Below are 15,768 nucleotides of genomic sequence, written 5' to 3'. Positions count from 1 at the left end.
GAGAAAGTGGTCTTCCCATCCTATTCCTCCGCCATCTTCATGACTAGTTTTTTTATTGAAAAAATTGCAACAAAAGCCGTTTTTGTTTTTTACTCAGTGACTGCTTTATGTAGGTTGCAAATTTTAACTCTGATAAGGGAAACATAACAATGATTATTTGAAAGATAATTTTTCAGGCTTATTCAGTCAAATATCCATAGAGTTAAAGTAGTTGAATTTAGCTTTATTCATATATTTACTTATTGATATATTTCATTTCCCTTTGCCCCACCTCCACCATTTGGCACTAAAGGTAAAATCATTCCAGTCAACTGTTAACTGTTCCTTTATGGTCATAACTTTTAAAATGGAAAATCTAGTTACCTTTAAATTTGTACATAGACAAAGGATATGAAATTGAATGGCCTCTTCTCATCAATCAAGTAACTGCTGAGACTGTCACTTGTGCTTGGCTCCCTATCACTTTCTGAATTAGAGTTGGCTAATTGTTTTGAAATATGGAGAATAATTCTTCCTTCTCCATGGGCAACATAGATAGCAGCCTTTCCTAGCTGGCTCACCATCATTCTCATAAAAAAGGCATCAGAGAAGATAACCAATAAATGTTAATGGTATGCTTTCTGTTTTTTACATCCTTCCCTCTACTAGAGTTTATTCACCTTGAAGAGTGGAAAAAAAACTCTCAGTGATTCCTTGACCTATTAGTCTTTTTTTCTTTTGAAAATGGGAATGCCAAACATTGTAATATCTGAGTTTCAAAAGTATTTTAATTTGAGCCTTGTATCCTTAGAATGTTTAAATTTCAATTTGTTTCAGAGAAGAGTCAGAAAACTCTTTTGCTATTTTCTCCACTGTGCCTTCTGATTTGTGATTGAGATGGACTATGAAAGGGCTAGGGTAGAGGACTGAGGAGTGGGGGACAGTCAGGAGAATAAAAAATGGCACTGAATAATCTTTTGACAAGCAAAGTAAATAAAAGAAGGGAGAGAAAAGAGAATATATTCATCCACTATATGTTTTTCAAAGACAAGTAGATTTGCAGGGACCTCCAGTTCTGGGTAGCTGTCAATTTTCAGTACAGAGAGTCCTCAATTTTTTGATTGACATCCACAATTTTCGAGGTTAGTGTGACATAGGATCTGTGGGTCTCTCTTTTAATAAAGTTCAGAAGTTTAAAATCTGTTAAAAAGAGGCTATTGTATATGATATTTCATTTGACTTTTTTTTTTCACTTCTAAAATCATTTGCTAATCTATTAATTTGGAAACTCAAGCTCCTTTTTACTGTAACTTATCTTTGTGGTGATCCTTTTCTTAAAAAATATATCCACTGAGTAGTCTTCTGATGGATTATGGGATGCTGTCACCTAGAAATCTCTTTTTATTTTTTTTTAAAGCATTATGACATGTAGATATTTATAGACAGCTTGCACCTGCTAAAGAGAAGTGGCACATTGAGAAAATTACTAGAATAATTAAATAAAGCACAATATCCTAAACTTTAAGGGTGATAATCTGTAAGCCTTTGACAAAAGTAAATTTTCAGGGGCATGGATTATTTTGACAAGTGCTTGATAAACAGTATAACTCTTCCAAACATCTCAAATAATGCCCCATATTATATATATATATATATATATACACACACACACACACACACACACACACACACGTATATATATGGTGTAGTTTTAATTCACTTAATTCATGGAACTAAGAAAAAGACATTTTTGTTTTATCATTTTAATAGTTAAAAAGCAGAATGGAAGGCAGCTATCTTTACCACTGTAACAACAATGCTAAAGAGCAGAATGGAAATAATAGAACTTTGGAGTTAGATAAAGCTTGATTCAAAGTATGCCTTATCACTTATTCACTATATGATCTGACAAATCTAATCAGTTTATTTCACTCTCACTTTTCTCATTTTTTTTATTAGTGTAATAATCCTTGCATTTTCACAGAGTTGTTTTGAAGATTAAATAAGATAATGTATATAATGTTCCTAAATGGTGCTTGACGTATAGTAGTGGGTGTTCAATAATAGCTTTTGTTTTTTTTTCTTTTACATTGGCATTGTCCAATGATGAGCTACAAAGTAACAATAAATGCATTCCAGTTCTGAAAACTGTACAATCAAGTGTACTCAAAAATAAGAATATCTTTTACTATTTACAGATTTGTGGTGGCTTCAATGATGCTTTTATTTGAAGAGTATTTCATGGGAAAATTTTGGATTTTGAGCTCTCTTTTACATTTTTGAAGATATATCATGTTTATCATATGATAGTGGCACTTGTAGATTAAGAAAACATATTTGCAACTATTATTGCATTACTAGCTAAAAAAAGCAAGAATCTGTTTTACTAAACTTTGCTAAACATCAAAGTAATACCGAGCTATTAAAGCCTCAAGAAAAAAGCTAATTCATTTCAGTCATAATATCACCTAAAACTGAAGTATTATATAAAAGATAAACAATGCCAAATGGATTTGACTGAGATCAAAAACAAAACCTATTTCTTTTCCTTCATCTTCAGTGTTCCATTTCCTGGGAGTATGACCTTAGTCAAACATCTATTAAAGTTAGCTTTTGATTTCAACCCCCTTTTAGGGTAAAAAAAAAAAAAATGCCAATCTTTAAATTTTTCTTCTAGAGAGAATCACGCTATTGTGTTTAATGTTCCAGTAGTGTGTGAGTAAATAGGATTCTCTGATATTTGTGATAGAAGACTGGTTAAATGGGACAATCATTTTTGTGTCAGAGACAAGAATCAAAAGGAAGCATTTTTAAGAAACTATTAACAGGAAAAAATCCCTCCAGGTCAGTGGAAGCATGTTAACTGGTCAGTTTGCTGCCTTTTTTAGGTCCTTGGATGAAGACGCCTTGTAATTTGATAACAGAAAGCTGTTTATTTGTAATATAATTTCCTCCTCACTAGTCATAGCTACTCCATGACTAATCAAGGGAAAACAATTTTTCTCCATAGATATTATTTTAGTAAAAACTTCGTTTAAAAAATATCTTAAAACCACTAGGAATGATTATATATTTTTCATTCTTTATTTCATATTTTAAGTAAACTATAAGGGAATTTCCATGATACATAAAAGAAAAAAGAGACATGAGAATACATTGTGATTAGCTGAGTTAAATAGAAAAAAGTGGTGTTTGAGGTCAATGTACATATGTGTGTATGTGAGTACTGTTTACCCACCTATATGACTACATTCTGAGTATCAAAGATCTTTATAATGCTTTTAATAAACTTCTTTCTATAGAATGGTAAATTCATTAGACACATATTTATCAAGTACTGCCTACTGCAAGACAGCATTCTGTATCCTGCTATGAGTACAAAACTAAAATATCACAACCTTTTAGGTTGTGAAAATTTACTTTTAGTTTTAGGTAGAAAAATGAGGGCTCCTTATAGACATACTCATAATAGGGCAGAAAGTAATAAGTATGTTCATATGAATGTGTCTATGTAAAGTACTGTGGGAACCTACAAAGAAGAGATTTCCAGTAGTAGGAATTAAAGCTTTTGGGAATGGCATTAAACTGTGCTTTAGAGATTGTTTAGGCTGCAGTTGTCAAGACAGGAATAAAAGCATTCCAGAGAAAAGATATAATCTATAAAGATGTGAAGATGAGCTAGTACTGAGTTTGTATGGGCAGCAGAGTGTTCAGTCTGATTATAATATGTGGTATATAATGGAAAAAAGTGGAGCTTTACCCGTAGAGATGGGTGGGAACACACCATGGGAAGTTGTAACTAACAGTTTTGGACTTTATTCTATAGGCAGTAGTGAACTTCTAAACATTTTTGGTGTGAGTGAGGAATGTGAAAATAATGCTATTAAAATATTACTGAGAAATATGTATTAGATATACTGCAGGGGAAGAATTAGAGGCTGGGGTATCACTTAGGACATTCTTTAGGTAGTCAGTCTAAGAAGGAATGTAGAACTATAAAAATGTGAGTTGTGAAATTCTTAGTTCATTTTATGGACTCAAGATACCCCTTTAAGATTCATAATGTATGAGTTTGTAGTAATGCTGGTTAAACTCTGATGTGTTTGAAATTTTGGGTAGCAGAAATTCTAACTAAAATATCTGATTATTTTTTATGGAATATTTTAGAATTTTATGCCCTCAATTCAATTGTACGCAGCCAGAGTAACTTTTTTTTTTTTTTAATGTGTCAGTCTTTCTAAGATGTATGGCAATTGTCAAAAAAAATACAGAACATGTAACTAAACTAAGATTGTTTTTCTTATTTTTTTAAAAAAGTAGAGAGTAATAACTTGTTAAAAGATGTTTAATTTGGAAGAGTTAAAGGGGCTTTGTTACTGGCATCACTAAAGAATAATGGTACAGAGTGGTGGTACAGATCACATTGAAATGATACTAGAGAAAGCCATGATTTATGCCACTCTGTTTCTACAAATTACTACAGTATGGAAACACAGTCTTCCATCAATATCAAAGAGATAGGAGGATAACAAAGAAAAAGGAACAAATAAATTGAAATGAAAGGGAATAAATAGAACATAGTTTAGAGAACTGGAATCTGGGATGATGTTTCTGTTCTTTTTTTATTGGTTCTAGACATAGTATTTTATTCACAGGTAGAAAAGCTATGGAAATTCACAGGCCCCCAAAAGATGGAGCTCCTTGTCTCATCATCAAGATGAAATAGTATGCAGACGACACCACCCTTATGGCAGAAAGTGAAGAGGAACTAAAAAACCTCTTGATGAAAGTGAAAGTGGAGAGTGAAAAAGTTGGCTTAAAGCTCAACATTCTGAAAACGAAGATTACGGCATCTGGTCCCATCACTTCATGGGAAATAGATGGGGAAACAGTGGAAACAGTGTCAGACTTTATTTTTGGGGGCTCCAAAGTCACTGCAGATGGTGACTGCAGCCATGAAATTAAAAGACGCTTACTCCTTGGAAGAAAAGTTATGACAAACCTAGATAGCATATTCAAAAGAAACATTACTTTGCCAACTAAGGTCCGTCTAGTCAAGGCTATGGTTTTTCCTGTGGTCATGTATGGATGTGAGAGTTGGATTGTGAAGAAGGCTGAGCACTGAAGAATTGATGCTTTTGAACTGTGGTGTTGGAGAAGACTCTTGAGAGTCCCTTGGACTATGAGGAGATCCAACCAGTCCATTCTGAAGGAGATCATCCCTGGGATTTCTTTGGAAGGAATGATGCTAAAGCTGAAACTCCAGTACTTTGGCCATCTCATGCGAAAAGTTTACTCATTGGAAAAGACTCTGATGCTGGGAGAGATTGTGGGCTGGAGGTGAAGGGGACGACAGAGGATGAAATTGCTCAATGGCATCACTGACTCGATGGACATGAGTCTGAGTAAACTCTGGGAGTTGATGGACAGGGAGGCATGCTGCGATTCATGGGGTTGCAAAGAGTCAGACACGACTGAGCGACTGAACTGAACTGGACTAAACTAGAGAATCATCAAATTACTATTGTTCAGCAACTAAATTATACCTTTTCCTACCTCCTGGCCCTGTCCCTTCGAATACACATTTGATTATTTTGCAGTCGTTTACTGGGCACTACCAAGTACCCACTACTATGGCAAGCACCAAGAAATGTAAGATAGTTAAGAATAATATAAAAAATAATAATATGTAATTTCTTCAAGTAAAGAGATTACAGCCTATATAGGAACAGCATGATTAACATATAATTATAATTATATATACACAGTATATATATATATATATATATATATATATATATATATAAGCACGCATTACCCTATGTAAAATAGATAGCCAATGAAAATTTGCTGTGTGAATCAGGGAACTCAAACCAGGGCTTGGTAACAACCTAGAGGGGTAGGATGGGGAGGGATGTGGGAGGGATGTTCAAGTGGGAGGGGACATAGGGAAACCTATGGCTGATTCATGTTGATGTTTGGTAGAAATCAACAAAATACTGTAAAGCAATTATCCAATTAAAATAAATTTAAAAATACAATATTGTAAAGTAATTAACTTCCAATTAAGATAAATTTATATTAAAAATAAAAAAAACGAATACATAACAACTCAATAAATGGCTATCTTGGAAGTGATTTTTCCATGTAGACTCAATGAAAGTTAATGAATTGAATCTCATATTTTTAAAGACAGTATTTTTAGAGCTGTTTTATGTTTAAAGTTGAGAGAAAAGTATAGAGACTTCCTGTATTCTCTATACTATCCCGATTTCTCTCCTACATCCTCACAAAAACACTTGGCCTCCCCCATTATCAATATCACTCAGCAGAATGGTTCATTTGTTACTAAGGATAAACCTACATTAACATATCATTATAATCCAAAGTCTACACTTTACCTTAGAGTTCATTCTTGGTGCTGTGCATTCTCTTGTTTTGGACAAATGAATGACATACATACACCATTATGATATTACACAGAATTTTCATTGCCCTAAAAATACCATGATCTGCCTATTTGTCCACATCCCCATCCCTGACAACCACTTATCTTTGCATTATTTCAGTGATTTGTCCTTTTTCAGAATGTCATATAGTTGGAATCACATAGTATGTAGCCTTCTCAGACTGGTTTCTTTCAGTTAGTGATATGTATTAAAGTTCTTTCATGTTGACTAATTAGAAGATGGCAGAGGAATAGGAGGGGGAGACCACTTTCTCCCTCAAAAAATTCATCAAAAGAACATTTTAACGCTGAGTAAATTCCACAAAACAACTTCTGAATGCTGGCAGAGGACATCAGGCAACCAGAAACGCAGACCATTGTCTTCAAAAACAGGTAGGAAAAAATATAAAAGATGAAAAAGAGACAAAGGAGGTTAGGGAGGGAGCTCCGTCCCAGGAAGGAAGTCCCGTCACAGGAAGGGAATTGTAAGAAAGGTTTCCAAACACCAGGAAACACTCTCGCTGCTGAGTCTGTGGCGAGCCTTGGAAGCACAGAGGGCAAAAGGAAAAATAAATAAATAATGAAAACCAACAGATTACAAGCCCAACAGTAACTCCCAGAGCGGAGAAGCAGCATAGACGCCTGCATCCACCACTAGCAAGTGGGGGCTGGGCAGGGAGGCACGGGAGGTGTGGGCTGCAGTGCTTTGTAAGAATTGGGCCGAAATGCCCCACCTGTAACCAGAGCAAACTAACTTGGGCTAGCAAACCAGATTGTGGGATAGCTACCATGAGAAAAGCTTGAACATAAGACACTGCCAGGACCGCACACAGAACGAAGGATGGAACAGAAATAGCCGGCTGCACACCATCCCCCTCCGGTGAAAGGCAGCCAGAGCTGTAAGGGCTGGAATGGGGCAATCGCAGCCCAAGAGTGACATTACCTACCAAAATGCAAGTAGGCTTCTTTGCTAACTAAGACTTCTGGGGGTTCTGGACAATCATCATCCACCTGAGAAGGGATGCCAGTGGTACACCCAGAAAACAGAGACTCAGCAGAGACGGGAAAGGTGAGAATTCGCAGTGACCGCACTTGCCAAACACCTGAGCTACACGGACCTGGGAGGCCCAACCGAATCTGCGCCTCTGAGGGCTTCCTGAGCACCGAGCCTGAGCGGCTTAGACCAGGGAGGCACATGCAGCCTAGTGCTGGCCTCAGAGGTTCCCGGAGGAGCAACGTAGAGCCTGAGTGGTGTGCGCATGTGCGCAGCGAGCAGGGGCAGGCCCAGCGGGGCTGAGACACTGCAAGCACTCACGAGTGTTATTTGTTTGCAGCATCCCTCCCTCCCCAGAGTGCGACTAAACAAGTGAGCCTAAAAAAAAAAAGTTCCACCACCGCCCCCTCTGTCAGGGTGGAAATCAGACACTGAAGAGACCAGCAAACAGAAGAAGTTAAACAGAGGGAACCGCCTTGGAAATGACCCCACACTGCCCACAGCACCAGAGAAAGGGCCAGATATATCTTTACTATTTTTACGATCATTCTTTTTTGTTGTTGTTGTTGATGTTGTTGTGTGATTGTTTTTCCTTCTTTTATTTTTCTTCTTTATTTTTAACTTTTTAAAAATTTAAGTCCTTTATTTCTCCTTTAATTTTAATTTTTATAACCTATTACTTTTCAAAAGAAAAAGAAACTATTTTTAAAGCAAATGCAGTATATAGTCTTTTTGTGATTGTTGTTGTTGTTTTTTAATAATTCTTGTGGCTCTGTTTTTCTTCTTCTTCTTCTTCTTCTTCTTCTTCTTCTTCTTCTTCTTCTTCTTCTTTCTTCTTCTTTCTTCTTCTTTCTTCTTCTTTCTTCTTCTTCCTTCTTTCCTTGATATTGTATTTTTGAAATTCCAAACTCTACTCTAGACTTTTAATCTTTGCTTTTTGGTATTTGTTGTCAATTTTGTACATTTAAAAACCCAATCTTCAGTACCCAATTTTACCTGAGAGCGAGATTACTGGCTTGACCACTCTCTCCTCCTTTGGACTCTCCTTTTTCTCCAGCAGGTGGCCTCTGTCTCTTCCCTCCCTCTTCTCTCCTCTACTCAACTCTGTGAACCTCTGTGTGTTCCAGACGGTGGAGAAGACTTAGGGAACTGGTTATTGGCTGGATCTGTCTCTTTCCTTTTCATTTCCCTCTTTTATCCTCCTGGCCACCTCTGTCTACTTCCTCCCTCTCCTCTTCCCTGTATAACTCCGTGAACACCTCTGAGTGGTCCAGACTGTGGAGTGCACATAAGGAAGTGATTACTGGCTAGCTTGCTCTCTCCTGTTATGATCCCACCTCATCTCATTCCAGTCACCTCTAAAGACCCCCTCCCTCTTCTCTTCTCCATGTAACTCAGTGAACCTCTCGGGGTGTCCCTCAATGTGGAGAAACTTTTCATCTTTAACCTAGATGTTTTATCATCAGTGCTGTATAGATGGAGAAGTCTTGCGGCTACTGTAAAAATAAAACTGAAAACCAAAAGCAGGAGGCTTCAGACCAAATCTTGAGAACATCAGAGGACTCTTGAATCCAGGGAACATTAATCGATAGGAGCTCATCAAACGCCTCCATACCTACAATGAAACCAAGCACCACCGAAGGGCCAACAAGTTCAAGAGCAAGACATACCACGCAAATTCTCCAGCAACACAGGAACACACCCCTGAGCTTCAATAAACAGGCAGCTCAAAGTAACTCCAAAACCATTGACGTCTCATAACCCATTACTGGTTAATTGACAAACCATTAGCCAGACTCATCAAGAAACCAAGGGAGAAAAATCAAATCAATAAAATTAGAAATGAAAATGGAGAGATCACAACAGACAGCACAGAAATACAAAGGATTATTAGAGACTAATATCAGCAATTATATGCCAATAAAATGGACAACGTGGAAGAAATGGACAAATTCTTAGAAAAGTACAACTTTCCAAAACTGAACCAGGAAGAAATAGAACATCTTAACAGACCCATCACAAGCATGGAAATTGAAACTGTAATCAGAAATCTTCCAGCAAATGAAAGCCCAGGTCCAGACGGCTTCACAGCTGAATTCTACCAAAAATTTCGAGAAGAGCTAACACCTATCCTACTCAAACTCTTCCAGAAAATTGCAGAGGAAGGTAAACTTCCGAACTCATTCTATGAGGCCAGCATCACCCTAATACCAAAACCTCACAAAGATGCCACAAAAAAAGATCACTGATGAACATAGATGCAAAAATCCTTAACAAAATTCTAGCAATCAGAATCCAACAACACATTAAAAAGATCATACACCATGACCAAGTGGGCTTTATCCCAGGGATGCAAGGATTCTTCAATATCCGCAAATCAATCAATGTAGTTCACCACATTAACAAATTGAAAAATAAAAGCCATATGATTATCTCATTAGATGCAGAGAAGGCCTATGACAAAATTAAACATCCATTCATGATAAAAACTCTCCAGAAAGCAGGAATAGAAGGAACATTCCTCAACATAATAAAAGCTATATATGACAAACCCACAGCAAACATTATCCTCAATGGTGAAAAATTGAAAGCATTTCCCCTGAAGTCAGGAACAAGACAAGGGTGCCCACTTTCACTGCTACTATTCAACATAGTTCTGGAAGTTTTGGCCACAGCAATCAGAACAGAAAAAGAAATAAAAGGAATCCAAATTGGAAAAGAAGAAGTAAACCTCTCACTGTTCACAGATGACATGACCCTCTACATAGAAAACCCTAAAGACTCCACCAGAAAATTACTAGAGCTAATCAATGAATATAGTAAAGTTTCAGGATATAAGATCAACACTCATAAATCCCTTGCATTCCTATACACTAATAATGAGAAAGTAGAAAAAGAAATTAAGGAAACAATTCCATTCACCATTGCAATGAAAAGAATAAAATACTTAGGAATATATCTACCCAAAGAAACTAAAGACCTATATATAGAAAACTATAAAACACTGATGAAAGAAATCAAAGAGGACACTAATACATGGAGAAATATACCATGTTCATGGATCGGAAGAATCAATATAGTGAAAATGAGTATACTACTCAAAGCCATCTACAGATTCAATGCAGTCCCTATCAAGCTACCAGTGGTATTTTTCACAGAACTAGAACAAATAATTTCAAGATTTATATGGAAATACAAAAACCTCGAATAGCCGAAGCAATCTTGAGAAAGAAGAATGGAACTGGGTGAATCAATCTATCTGACTTCAGGCTCTACTACAAACTCACAGTCATCAAAACAGTATGGTACTGGCACAAAGACAGAAATATAGATCAATGGAACAAAATAGAAAGCCCAGAGATAAATCCACACACCTATGGATACCTTATCTTCGACAAAGGAGGCAAGAATATACAATGGAGTAAAGACAATCTCTTTAACAAGTGGTGCTGGGTCAACTGGTCAACCACTTGTAAAAGAGTGAAACTAGATCACTTTCTAACACCATACACAGAAATAAACTCAAAATGGATTAAAGATCTAAATGTAAGACCAGAAACTATAAAACTCCTAAAGAAGAACATAGGCAAAACACTCTCAGACATAAATCACAGCAGGATCCTCTATGATCCACCTCCCAGAATACTGGAAATAAAAGCAAAAATAAACAAATGGGATCTAATTAAAATTAAACGCTTCTGCACAACAAAGGAAAATATCAGCAAGGTGAAAAGACAGCCTTCTGAATGGGAGAGAATAATAGCAATGAAGCAACTGACAAACAACTAATCTCAAAAATATACAAGCAACTTATGCAGCTCAATTCCAGAAAAATAAACGACCCAATCAAAAACTGGGCCAAAGAACTAAACAGACATTTCTCCGAAGAAGACATACGGATGGTTAACAAAGACATGAAAAGATGCTCAACATCACTCATTATTAGAGAAATGCATATCTAGACCACAATGAGGTACCATTTCACACCAGTCAGAATGACTGCAATCCAAATGTCTGCAAGCAATAAATGCTGGAGAGGGTGTGGAGAAAAGGGAACCCTCTTACACTGTTGGTGGCAATGCAAACTAGTACAGCCACTATGGAGAACAGTGTGGAGATTCCTTAAAAAACTGGATATAGAACTTCCTTATGACCCAGCAATCCCACTGCTGGGCATACACACTGAGGAAACCCTAATTGAAGGAGACACATGTACCCCAAATGTTCATTGCAGCACTGTTTATAATAGTCAGGACATGGAAACAACCTAGATGCCCATCAGCAGATGAATGGATAAGAAAGCTGTGGTACATATACACAATGGAGTATTCCTCAGCCATTAAAAAGAATACATTTGAATCAGTTCTAATGAGATGGATGAAACTGGAGCCGATTATACAGAGTGAAGTAAGGCAGAAAGAAAATCACCAATACAGTATACTAACACATATATATGGAATTTAGAAAGATGGTAATGATAACCCTGTATGAGAGACAGCAAAAGAGACACCGATGTATAGAATGGACTTTTGGACTCTGAGGGAGAGGGAGAGGGTGGGATGATTTGGGAGAATGACAGTGAAACATGTATACTGTCAAGTAAGAAACGAATCCCCAGTCTATGTTCGATACAGGATACAGGATGCTTGGGGCTGGTGCGTGGGGATGATCCAGAGAGATGATATGTGGTGGGAGGTGGGAGGGGAGTTCAAGATTGGGAACTCATGTACACCCGTGGCAGATTCATGTCAATGTATGGCAAAACCAATACAGTGTTTTAAAGTAAAGTAAAGTAAAAATAAAAATTAAGAAAAGTAAAAAATAAAGTTCCTTCGTGTTTTTTCATGACTTGCTAACTCATTTGTTTGTAGCACTAAATAATATTCCATTGCCTGGATGTACCACATTTTATTTTATCCATTTACCTATTGAAGGACATCATGGCTGCTTCCATGAACCTAATTTTTAAGACAAGAATATAGATTCTGAAAGAGGGTAATATGGGCATATAACTAGCTATAGAAAAGTCCAATTTTATGGTGCATCCCTTCTGATTCCTCCTGCAGTATTTTTAAAATCATGATTTGGGACATAATTTGGCACATGAGAGAAACACTCTCTTTGCAATATTCTCAGGTCTTTCTTGATGTTATATGTTATATCTTGACTCTTATAAATATGCAAATTATCATAAAGTGTTGTGTTTTTTTTTTTTTAACCAACCATTGTTTCTAGATGCCTTGATAGATTTTAGGGGTTTAATTTAAGTAGTACATAAATATTTAGGCTGCAAATGTTATAATGTTAAACACAGATAACAGAATGATTGTAGTAGCTCTCTGAGCAACAGAGCATGGGAATGTTTGAGGACTACTATATTGGAGTATAAGATAATATAAGTATAAGATTGGAGAATTTATTGCACACCTGATTCTCTGGCACTTATGGCATATACAAGTGAAAACCATCTACTTACAAGCCATGAGTGGCAGTTATCTTTTGGAAACCAATTACCTTTACAGAAGGTGATTTGCAATCAAGTTTAATATTCTCATTGTTGTTATTATTGAGTTGCTAAGTCGTGTCAGACTGCAACCCCATCGAATGTACATGCCAGGCTCCTCTGCCATCCACTGTCTGCCAGAGTCTACTCAAATTCATGTCCATTGAGTTGATGATGCTATCTAACCATCTCATCCTCTGCTTTCCCCTTCTCCTTTTATCTTCAATCTTTCTCAGCATCAGGGTCTTTTCCAGTTAGTTGGCTCTTTGCATTGGGATGGCCAAAGTATTGGAGCTTCAGCATCAGTCCTTCCAGTGAACATTCAGGGTTGATTTTCTTTAGGATTGACTGGTTTGATCTCTGTGCAGTCCAAGGGACACTCAGGAGTCTTCTACAGAAGCATAATTTGAAATCATCAATTATTCAGTATTCAGCCTTCTTTATGGTTCAAATTTCACGTCTGTATCCCACTGTCAGGTTGGTTTATTTCTCTCACTCAGTTCTTATCTTACTGTAACTAAGATTTGGAACAACAGACTAATTACAACTCAAGCAGGCAGGATTTCTCTGCTCCTGTCTCCTCTTAGCAAGGATCTAAAACAACAAACTGGTTTACAGCTCAGTTACAGCTCAAGCAGACAGATCTTTTATTAAACAGACAGCAGATAGTACATTCCCAAGATGTGGGAGTGGGCCGACCCTGAAGGAGTTGTCACAATCCTTCTTGGCTTCCCTTTTTCTATGCCCGGTCTCATTCTCTTATTTCTGCCCTGTGCAAAATGCAAATAGGCATGCACTCAAGGCTAATCAGAGAAAGGAGCATATCTAGGCACATGCAAAATAAGGCCTTTGCATATTCATCTACATGGGCATGGACTGAGAGTTTTGATTGACAGTTGCAAGTTACATAGCAATAGGCTCGATTGCACAGGTCTTTCCCATAATTCAGTCTGTTTTACTCAGATGTACGTATGTATAGAATATTTATGAAACTTTAATCTAGCTGCATAAGGTTACTTGAGGACACAGCTATACATCAAGGGTGCATGTGCCAGAGTTGGAGAAGCCCCAGTGGTTAGTTTGTATCCAGTGTGTGCCTAGGGTGCATGTGCAGAAGTTGCAAAGTCTCTGATTATTTTTGTAGTCCATCTGTGAGCTCTGCAGGGTGTGTCAGGTGGGGTTTAGAGATCAGTTTGCATCCTTTTCAGCTAGGCCCCTCTCATTGTCCATGCCTATCTTCCTACCTACCATGACTACTGGAAAGAATGTAGCTTTGACTATACAGAGTGTCTCCAAAGTGATTTCTCTGCTTTTTAATATGCTGTCTAGGTTTGTCATAGCTTTCCTTCCAAGGAGCAAGTGTCTTTTAATTTCATGCCTACAGTTAATTTCCACAATGAATTTGGAGCCCAAGAAAATAAAATCTGTCACTACTTCAGTTTTTCTGCTTCTATTTGCCACAAAATGGTGGGAATGGATGCTGTGATCTTAATTTTTTGAATGTTGAGTTTCAAGCCAGCTTTTTCACTGTCCTCTTTCACTTTGACCACGTGTCTCTTTAGTTCCTCTTTAATTTCTGCCATTAGAATTGTATCATCTGCATATCTGAGGTTGTTGATATTTCTCCAGGTAATCTTGATTCCAGCTTGTGATTCATCCAGACTGGCATTTCACAGATTGTACTCTGCAATCTGTTAAATAAGCAGGGTTACATATGGCTGACAATATACAGCCTTGTCATACTCCTTTCCCAATGTGGATCCAGTCCATTGTTTCATGCCTAGTTCTAACTGTTGCTTCTTGACCCACATACAGGTTTCTCAGGAGACAGGCAAGGTGGTCTGTTATTCCCATCTCATTAATAATTTACCAGAGTTTGTTGTGATCCACACAGTCAAAAGCTTTAGCATAGTCACTGAAACAGAAGTACAGGTTTTACTGGAATTCCCTTACATTCTACATGATCAAATGAATGTTGGCAATTTGATCTGATTCCTCTGTCTCTAGAAAACCCAGCCTGTACCTCTGGAAATTCTTGGTTCACATAGTACTGAAGCCTGGCTTGACGGAATTTGAGCAAAACCTTGCTGATGTGTGAAATGAGCAGAACTGTATGGTAGTTTGAACATTCTTTGACATTGTGTTTCTTTGAGATTGGAATGAAACCTGACCTTTTCCAGTCATATGGCCACTGCTAAATTTTCTAAGTTTGCTGACATATTGAGTACAGCAGTTAATAGCATCATCATTTAGGCTTTTAAATAGCACTACTGGGCTTCCATCATCTGCACTAGCTTTGTTCATGGTAATACCTCCTAAGGCCCACTTGACTTCACACTCCAGGGTGTCCAGCTCTAGGTGACTGACCACATGATTGTGTTTATCCAGGTCATTGAGACTTTTTTTTTAAATAGATCTTCTGTGTATTCTTGCTACCTCTTCTTAATCTCTTCTGCTTCTGTTAGATCCTTATTGTTTTGTCCTTTGTCATGCCCATCCTTGCATGAAGTGTTCCCAAGATATCTCCAATTTTCTTGAAGAGATCTCTAGTCTTTCCCACTCTATTATTTTCCTCTATTTCTTAGCGTTGTTCATTTAAGAAGGCCTTCTTATCTCTCCTTGCTATTTTCTGGAACTCTGCATTCAGTTGAGTATATGTTTCCACTTCTTCCTTGTCTTTCACTTCTCTTCTTTCCTCAGCTCTTTGTAAAGGCTCTTCAGACAATCATTTTGCCTTCTAGCATTTCTTTTTCTTTGGAATGATTTTCATCACTGCCTTCTGTAGAATGTTAGGAACTTCTGTCCATAGTTCTTCAGGCACTCTGTCTACCAGACCTAATCTCT

General features: G+C 37.3%; 1 protein-coding gene across 1 annotated transcript in view; it reads left to right on the top strand.

Annotated features, from left to right (window-relative positions):
* The window catches only part of DACH2 (dachshund family transcription factor 2), an 807,465-nt gene that overhangs the window by 426,860 nt on the left and 364,837 nt on the right, over positions 1 to 15,768 (top strand). The window lies entirely within an intron of this gene.

Source organism: Budorcas taxicolor, chromosome X, assembly GCF_023091745.1.
Source record: "Budorcas taxicolor isolate Tak-1 chromosome X, Takin1.1, whole genome shotgun sequence".
NCBI lineage: Eukaryota > Metazoa > Chordata > Mammalia > Artiodactyla > Bovidae > Budorcas > Budorcas taxicolor.
The sequence above is the reverse complement of the archived record's forward strand: the minus strand, read 5'-3'. Positions and strand labels throughout refer to the sequence as shown.